Source organism: Marmota marmota, unplaced genomic scaffold (assembly GCF_001458135.2).
Source record: "Marmota marmota marmota unplaced genomic scaffold, marMar, whole genome shotgun sequence".
In the NCBI taxonomy this organism is placed as follows: Eukaryota; Metazoa; Chordata; class Mammalia; order Rodentia; family Sciuridae; genus Marmota; species Marmota marmota.
The window spans coordinates 9,483,080-9,492,485 of NW_026000174.1; the positions used below are offsets into that span (position 1 = coordinate 9,483,080).

The following is a 9,406-nucleotide window of genomic DNA, read 5'->3' on the forward strand; positions in this document are numbered from 1 at the left end:
CCATCCCATTTATTGATTCTTTATTTTACTTCTTGTGTTTTAAGGGTCTTGTTAAGGAAATCAGAACCTAAGCTAACAGGGTGAAGATTTGGGCCTACTTTTTCTTCTAGTAGGCACAGGGTCTCTGTTATAGTGCTTAAGTCTTTGATCCACTTTGAGTTGAGTTTCATGCAGGGTTAGAGATAGAGGTTTAATTTCATTTTGTTACATGTGGCTTTCCATTTTTCTCAGCACCATTTGTTGAATAGGCTATCTTTTCTCCAGTGAGTGTTTTTGGCATCTTTGTCTAGTATGAGATAACTATAATTGTGTGGATTTGTTTCTGTGTCTTTCATTCTGTACCATTGGTCTACATGTCTGTTTTGATACCAATACCATGCTGTTTTTGTTACTATAGCTCTGTAGTATAATTTAAATTCTGGTATTGTGGTGCCTCCTGCTTCATTTTTCTTGCTAAGGATGGCTTATTCTGGTTCTCTTATTGTATAAATGAATTTCATGATTGCTTTTTCTAGTTGTATGAAGAATGTCATTGGGATTTTAGTGGGATTGTGTTAAATCTGCATAATGCTTTTGGTAGTATGCTCATTTTGACAATACTAATTCTGCCTATCTAGGAGCACGGGAGGTTCTTTCATCTTGTAAGGTTTTTTCCAATTTCTTTCTTTAGTTTTGTAGTTTTCATTGTAGAGGACTTTCACTTCTTCTGTTAGATTTGTTACATTGATTCCCAAGTCCCCCCCACCCCCTCCGAGGCTATTGTGAATGGGGTAGTTTCCTAATTTCTCTTTCAGTGGATTCATCACTGATGTATAGAAATGTATTTGATTTATGGGTATTGATTTTATATCCTGCTACTTTACTAAATTCATTTATTAGTTTTAGAAGTTTTCTGGTGGAATTTTTTGGATCTTCTAAATATAGAATCATGTCATTGGCAAATAGTGATAGTTTGAATTCTTCTTTACATATTTGTATCCCTTTAATTTCTTTCTTCTAATTGCTCTGGTTAGAGTTTCAAGGACGATGTTGAATAAAAGTGGTGAAAGAGGACATCCTTGTCTTGTTCCAGTTTTTAGAGAGAATGCTTTCAATTTTTCTCTGTTTAGAATTATGCTGGCCTTGGATTTAGCATATATAGCTTTTATGATGTTGAGGTGTATGTTCCTACTATCCCTAGTTTTTCTAGTGTTTTGAACATGAAGAGGTGCGGTTTTTTTAAAAATGCTTTTTCTGCATCTATTGAGATGATCATATGGTTCTTGTTTTTAAGTCTATTGATAAGATGAATTGTGTTTATTGATCCATATGTTGAACCAACCCTGCATTACTGGAATGAACTCCACTTGATTGTGGTGCACTATCTTTTCAGTATGTTTTTGTATGTGATTTGCCAGAATTGTAATGAGAATTTTTGCATCTATGTTCATCAGGGATTCTGAAGGTTTCTTTCCTTTATGTGCCTCTGTCTGGTTTTGATATCAGGGTGATATTAGCCTCATAGAATGAATTTGGAAGTGTTTCCTCCTCAACTATTTCATGGAATACTTTGAGGAGTATTGGTGTTAATTCTTCTAAAGGTCTTATAGAAATTGGTTGAGAATCCATTGGGTCCTGGGCTTTTCTTGGTTAGTAGGATTTTTATGGCATTTTCTATTTTATTACTTGAAATTGATCTGTTTAAATTGGGTAGGTCTTTCAGTTTGGGTAGGTCATATGTCTCTAGAAATTTGTTGATGTCTTTGATATTTTCTATTTTATTGTTGTATAGATTTTTCAAAATAGGTTCTAATTATCTTCTTATTCAGATGTGTTCATTGTGATCTTTCCTTAGACAGGGTCTCAATGAATTGCTTAGTGCCTCACTTTTGCTGAGGATGGCTTTGAACTTGCCATACTCCTGCCTCAGCTCCAGAGCCTCTGGGATTGCAGGCATGCGCAACTGAGCCTGGCTATATAACCATTTTTAAGTATGCTATTTCACTAGGTGAAAAAATAGATTATGTGAGACTCAATGGCACAAGTCTATAATTCCAGCAACTCAAGAGGGTAAGGCAGGAAGATCACAAGTTCAAAGCCAGCCTTGGCAACTCAGAGAGACCTTATATCAAAATAAAATAAAACAGCTGGGAATGTATCTCAGTGGTGCTAGAGTGCTTACCTAGCATACATGAGACCCTGACTTCAATCGTCAGTGCTGGAAAAAAAAGAGTTATTATAATGAGTTTGTTTAATATGATCCTATTTTGTAGAGTATCTGAATGTGAATGTGACTTGTGTGAATGTCCATGTGTCTTCTTACAAAAAGATTTAGGAGAAAATATATATATAAAAGGTATTGCTAGTGGTCAGTGAGATTTAACTGTATTTAGTATATTTGGATAAACAGAAAAAAATAATAGTTTAAAAAGAGAAAACGATATAAAACTGCAATGTAACAGAGACAGTCATAAGTGAATGACTAGTTCTAGCTCAGATTTGTGAGAGAAGTCTTCATGGACAAGGTGTCCTTGGCTTGGGAAGGGATAATCAGAGTTGTTTGTTTTCCTGTTTCTGCCCAGCTTGGATCTCCTCTTCCATGTAGAAATAAGAAACTTTATGATGAAGGTCTAGGCCATTTCTATAGACCTTTCAGCCTGTTTTCTTGCTGGCCATAAAATATTCATGTCAATTAATTTTAAACCAGATGACAGGAAGTGGAAGTTTAGAGCTGCCCAAAGCTCACTCCACCACAGCTTCGATCAGTGTCCAGCACAATCACTTTGCCACTCTTTTGCTCATCCCTTGACAGTTGGGATTTCATCCTCATTTGCAGTGGTGGTGGCATTCCTGGGTGTTAGATTACCAGCCCTTTCCATTTCCTTGGTTACTATCTTGGATCTTTGAACAAAGAATCACTTTCAGTTCACATTTTTCTAAACTTGGTTTTAGAAATTATGCAGCTTCTTACCCAAGGGCCCTTTGTGGGATCTTAAATAAGTACTGATACAATCTAGTCCCTTTTTGGAGAAGCTGACAGTGTAACAGAACTGGATGACCCTGCCTTGATTTGGAAATAAAACTTAATTAGTGGTCAGATACGAAAGAAATGCAAATTTGGAATTTGAGGACTGGCATGAGCGCTGGGTTAACAAGGCAAGTCCTGGTTCCTTCTGTAAGGAGCTGTGTGACTTTGGACATATCGTAAGGTGTTTTTGTTGTTTCGTTTTAAAATATGACAAAATGAGGTTCTGAGGTCACAGTAAAGTGAGGGAACTTACACCAGCCTCCCCACCAAAATTTAATGGGGGCATTGAGGGGGGCGGTGGGCAAAGTGGATGAGCATTTTAAATGTCAAGAGTTATCTATTATAAGAAGAATTAGAAAAAGGTATATAAACAGCACCTCAAACCTGTGACTTCATGGATATTTGTATGTAGAATGGTTATAAGCATAAACTGAGTTGTTAGCATCCCCTTTGTATCTACAGAATCCATTTTCAGTTGCAAGACTACCTTTCACTAGGCACGGGTGGTGAGGGGCACAAGAAAGGAGCTGTAGAAATTTTTAAAAATAATAAAATCCCTTAAAAATAAAGTTAAATAAGAATACGTGAATTGCTTTGGAAAAGTTAATGATAGTAGAGGCAACCCATGGATATGGTAAAAAATGTGATGTTGGTGCCCAAATTACTGCATCAAGCCTTGGATGGATCACTAAGCCTTATTGAGCTACAGTTTTCTCAGCTGTAAAAATCTCCCAGGGTGTTTATGAGGATCATGAGATAATGTCTGCAGATATTATCAGCTCAATAGCTGTCACTTAGTAGGGACTCAAATGTATGAGTTTCCTTTTCTTTCCGTAGTCTCTTTTTTTTTTTTAAGTTAAAATAATATCTGTGATAGGCTGGTCAGTTTTCTTATTTTCCAGATGAGGTAGCAGATCCCAACTGGGGAAGGACAGTCCAAGGGCTGAGGTCGCTTGCTCTTCACTCCGCCAGGCTCAGGTGTAGCCAGTGAGGGCAGAGATCACACCTCAGACCCAAAGAGCTTGGGGAAACTGACCAAGCTGAGAGAACGAAATAAAGCAACCAAGGCAACAGTCCTGCTCTAACACCAAGAGCCAGAGAGGGAGAATCACAATCTGCTGGGCACTGAGTACTTTTAAATTGTATGGATGTGTATAGCCCCTGCTCTGAAAAGAGCTGAACTCCATGTATAAAAGAAAATAAGTTTGGAAAAGTATCCCAGAATGTTGGAAGGAAGTATGTTGAGGTTGCAGCCCTTTTCTTTGCTCTATTTCTTCTTGTTTCTTAGTAGCCTTTCACAGATTAACATCTATGAAAAATAAACATAAGTGCCCAAATGATGGGAAGGCTGAATTTTCTGTCCTGGGAGTTGGGCACCATTGGCATCTGGGCTTGCAACATAACTATTAATTACCATGCTTAATTTTTTATGATCACACTTCATTTTCTGAATAGTTCCCTTGCAACCCGTGACCATTGGCAATTTCCTCTGCTCCATGGGATCATGGAGAGTTGGTAGCCAACATTAGGTATAAAACCAGTGATGCATTTTAGTCCAGAGGACTCAAGGGATTAATTGTGATTGTCTTCTTGTTTTGCAGATGGAAATTTTGAGAATCAGAGAGGGCTGGTGATCTCTCAGACGCTTGGTCAGTAGGTAAGTGATGATAAAAGACAGTCTGAAACAAAATATGTTTCTAGGCTCTATGACTTAACCTCCGCCAGACCCAGTGGCTCCTGTTTTGTGACTTTTCTATTTTGCACAATTTAAGTAAGGAATAAGATGAGCTGGTTTGAGGCCTTTGCAACATCGTGTGCACTTGTTTCTGGTTGTTCCCTTCGTGGAGTTGGAATGAATGTTCAAGTCGAGTTTGTGAAGACCTCCTAGGCACTGCCTGACCTGTAATGGGACTTTTCCTGAGAATGGTAGACCCATTAGATTCTGGCCTGCACTGTGGCTGGTGTGACACTCACTGACTGTCCCTGCAATAGACCTGAGTGTTTGATGAATGTAGCACTGATCCAAGGGGTTAGAGGGTATTGACCTCAGCCCCACAATGACCCGCTCTGTGACCTTCAGTACACAACTTCACGCAAGGTTGTCTTCATTTTGCCTGCCTTCTTCCCAACTGTTTTATTACAGAAAATTTGGTGCTAGTCTCTGTGCCAGGTACTAAAGATGACAAGCTAAATATAGCATAGATTTTGCCCTTGAGGAGCTCACGGCCCAATGGATGAGCTCCTCCTTTCCTTGATAGTTTCTCATCACAAGAATTTCTCATATCTGCTTTGGAGTTTGTAGTTGGTGGAGTGCTTTGTGACCTTCACAAAACTATGTAAGATAGAAAGAAGTTGTGACTTCCATCCACAGAGGAGAGACCCGTGGCTCAGGTTGGCCAAGGCTATCCAGGGAGTAGGACTCAGAGCTGGACTCCAGATCCTTGCTAACTTCAAGGTTGGTTTCTAATCCCAGCAAAAGGTACCCCCTGACAGTTTTAGCATGTGTGTGGGTATTGCTGTGCCCTAACCCTCGGCAGCAGGGATGAGGTTGGGGAGATAGGCTCTTGGATGGAGCCCACGTTGATGTGGGAATAATTTTCTGCAAGTAGTTCTTTCCTGTGTCTAGCTGATAGGTGCAGAAGCAATGCTTTTCCTCCCTGGCAATAAAAGCAGCCATCGGCTCTGGGTGAGCTGGTAACCAGAGGGAAATCTGTCCAGGGCCAGGGTTGCCTCCTCCAAGTGACAGGGACTTAGCATATCAGAGAGAATCTGGCAAGGTCGGGAGGATACAGCCCCCTTCTTGTGCAGTGACCCTGCTGAAGGCTGCTGCTTCCCACCAAAGCTTAATGATCCTGGACTAAAGAAAGCTGGTAGCTTCTGCCTTTGCAGAGCTGCCTTGCCTCAGGCGCAGCGTGGAGAATGATAGGGATCAGAGGCTGTGCTGTTTGTTTATGTGGAGGACAACTCCTTATGGAGGAAGTTCTTGGATTGCCTCAAAGTCTGGAATTTCAAAGGGTGCAGGACTAACCTCCGGGACTAGACATGCTTTTTCTATTTTGCAGTTTGTGTGTGTGCAGGGAATGGTGGCATCCTTGAGGTAGATATGCCTGGAGTGTGGGAATGTAAAGGATAGCAGGATTTATGGGCAATGTGTGAGTTTGTCGGGATGGGGTGTGTGTGTGTGTGTGTGTGTGTGTGTGTATGAGAGAGAGAGAGAGAGAGAGAGAGAGAGAGAGAGATCCCTAGGAAGCAATTCTTATGGGAAAAAAAAATAAAACTTGCTAGTATTATTTTTCAGCAGGACCCCAAAATGGGCTTTAAATAAGTCATTAAACTCTTTCATGACTAGGGGAGGCTGGCCCTTCTTTCACTCTGGCTGGGATCATCCAGTTTTCCCTGGCCATCTTCTTTGGGGTCAGATAACAATGCCGGTTATTTGTTTTCATCTCTCCAAAGCCCTTCCCCCTCCCTGCCCTCCACAGCCCCCACTCCCACCCCAGTGCTGTGTGATTTCTCTGCCTGGCCCTCGCCTGGACCTCAACAGGGACAGGGCTGGTGTTGGGACTGACAGATGATAGCTGCTGGAGTGCCCTGTGTCTCTCATTGTCCCAGCAGGGAACTTTAAGGTCTTTGTGCAGGAGGTACACTGAGCTGGGAGTTCCGGGCCACCTTCCTTTCCCTGAGGGTCACTTATGGCTACCGATGCTCGGCAGGACTGTGTGTGTGCAAACCCTTTCCTTCAAGGGTTCGGTTTCCTCTTGTCCGACATGGGAAGAGGTGAAGTCCTGTTGAAAGGCAGGTTTCACCCTAGACTGCAAGCAATCTGCCAGGTCTCCTGAACAGAGCCGTTTCCCAGAGTGATTATCTTTCCTGAGCTGAGAGCCAGGTGCTCTGCAACAGGAAGCCAGGCAGGCTTAGCAACAGACTTATCAGGCCACGCTACAAGAATGTTCCTTCGTGTAAACAGGTCTGGGTCTGTACAGTTCTGTTCCTCTCTCTGCATTGGCTCAGCTCTGAGGCTGGTGCATTGTGATTCGCAGGGCTCCTTCGCAGTGGTAAAGCACTCCCTGAGGTGTGCGGCTCTTCTGCATCATTCTTGTTCCTCCCCACACAGAGCTGCAAGTGGCTGAGTGTGTAGAAAGGACAGTCAGTGTTTGTGGTCACCACAAAGAAGCCACTGGCTCAGGGTGGTCAGCGGACAATTGCCCCCCTGGGGTCCTCATGACTTGTATAATAAGCAGGCCTTCATCTGAGTCCTAGTTTGGCCTTTATTGAACCAATCGACTCAACATTTTGCTCCGGTCATTGCAACCTATTGTTAAAGATGTGTCATGCGTACTGCTGTCTAGTCAAGGGTGAGTGGAAATTCACCACCATCCTGCGACCATTCTACTTGCCAAATTACCTGTCTCAGAGCTGCTGCAGCTGCCTAGGAGATGAGGTGTCTTTCCTGAATTCACAGAGGCAATAAAGGGATTAGTGGGGGCCATGACTCTTTCAGCCTCAGTTTCTTCATTTCTTAGGTATAGGTTGTAGGATTGATTAATGATAATCCACCACACATGGGAAAAGACTGATACACAACAGCAGTAATCGTAGTAGTAATGATAACAGTAATGATAATGCATTATTTTGTGGTACTGTATATTTCTTAAGGTTCTTTTATATTTGATTCTCTCAGCAACCCTGCATTAAAGGCAGGATTAGGATTACTCTCTCAATTAGACAGATGAGGAAATTGGGGCAAAGAGAAATGTGATGTGAAGGCCTGGTCTGGAGTCAGCATAAGCCATCGTGGCCACAGTGTGGTCTTGGGGAAATGCTGGCTTGGGGATGCCTGGTAGAACCAGAGCATCCAGCCTGGTTGGAGCAGGAAGTACTTCCTCCCCAAACCCTTCTGCCTTTTATCCACCTTGGTCCTGAAGAGCCTGCTGCTTGGAACATTCTGCTTGGTTCTTGTCAGCAACTGCACCCTAGTGGTCATTCTCAAGTCATCGTGGCTACAGTCTTTGGCTCGAATTGGCTCTAAACCAGAAAAGCCACCTGGCATCAATCCTGTCACATGCCCCAGGTGAACCTGTTGCCTGACTTCAAAACTTCCTAGACAGATTCTCCAGGGGTGGGAGAAAGCAGCCACCCAATATCTGCCTTCTATGTGCTCTTAGTCACTGCTCAAAAATGCTCATTCAAACCCTCTGATCAATAGACACTTAGTAAGCAACTGCATGTGCAAGGTACTCTGGGGATAGGTATATATTTTTTTTCTAACTTTTATCTTTTTCACAATAACTAAGTTTCAAAGAAGTTAGTTAACATGTCCAAGATTACATAATAATTTAGTAAAAATGCTGGGATTTGAACCCAGATTCTAGGACTAGAAAGCTTACACTTTGATTTAAATAAAGCATGTAACACAGAGTGGCTAGCAATAAACAGTGGTCATTTATTAGTGAGAGTTCTTTTTAAAAATAATCATTAACAAAGCACTCACCATACTACATTCTAATTGTTGGTTCTTTGTGGTTCTCTTCCACTGGACCATGCAGTTCCTGAGGGGAGAAACTGGCAGATCCAGCTCCTAGCAAGGTATATGGTTTATAGCAACTGATCAATAAATGTTTGAATGGTTAACAATATTAATAATGAGTGAACTATTGACTACATGCTAGGCATAGTGCTAAGTGCTTTATGTTTAGTTTTAACTTTGGGATTCTGAGAACTATTCTGAGAACTGTAAGGTTAGGGAATTTCATCATTTTGTGAACATCATCAGATATATTTACACAAACCAGGTGGTCTCAGTCAATCACTCTATGTGGCCTCTTGATGCAATCAAGGGACATAGTAATCATGAGATGCATGAAGCTGCTGCTGGCATGACACAGCATGCTGTTTTATGGTAAACTGATCTCCTGTAAGTATTACATTCTAAAATCATGTTAAAATACAGTATAATAAATACATAAACCACTAACCTCATTGCTTATTATCATGACAAAATATCATGTGCTCTATGTACTTGTATGTGCTACACTTCTATATGACTGGCCGTGAAGTATAGATTTTTCTTTCTTTTTTTTTTTCTTTTTTTTTAAATTTTTTATTGTTGGCTGTTCAAAACATTACATAGTTCTTGATATATCATATTTCACACTTTGATTCAAGTGGGTTATGAGCTCCCATTTTTACCCCATATACAGATTGCAGAATCACATCAGTTACACATCCATTGATTTACATATTGCCATACTAGTGTCTGTTGTGTTCTGCTGCCTTTCCTATCCTCTACTATCCCCCCTCCCCTCCCCTCCCCTCCCCTCTTCTCTCTCTGCCCCCTCTACTGACATTCATTTGTCCCCCTTGTATTATTTTTCCCTTTCCCCTCACTTCCTCTTGTAT

At 41.4% G+C, this 9,406-nt stretch overlaps 1 protein-coding gene across 22 annotated transcripts in view; it reads left to right on the top strand.

The window, feature by feature from the left end:
* Tenm4 (teneurin transmembrane protein 4) overlaps positions 1–9,406 on the top strand; it is a 2,842,490-nt gene that overhangs the window by 2,256,333 nt on the left and 576,751 nt on the right. For 20 of the 22 annotated variants that reach the window (XM_048789141.1, XM_048789157.1, XM_048789142.1 and 17 more), the window contains one exon: positions 4,609–4,664. The gene's annotated coding sequence lies outside the window, so the exon portion shown is untranslated. Of the gene's footprint in view, positions 1–4,608; positions 4,665–5,378; positions 5,463–9,406 lie in introns of all 22 variants that reach the window. The other 2 variants (XM_048789145.1, XM_048789152.1) reach the window with 1 other exon arrangement.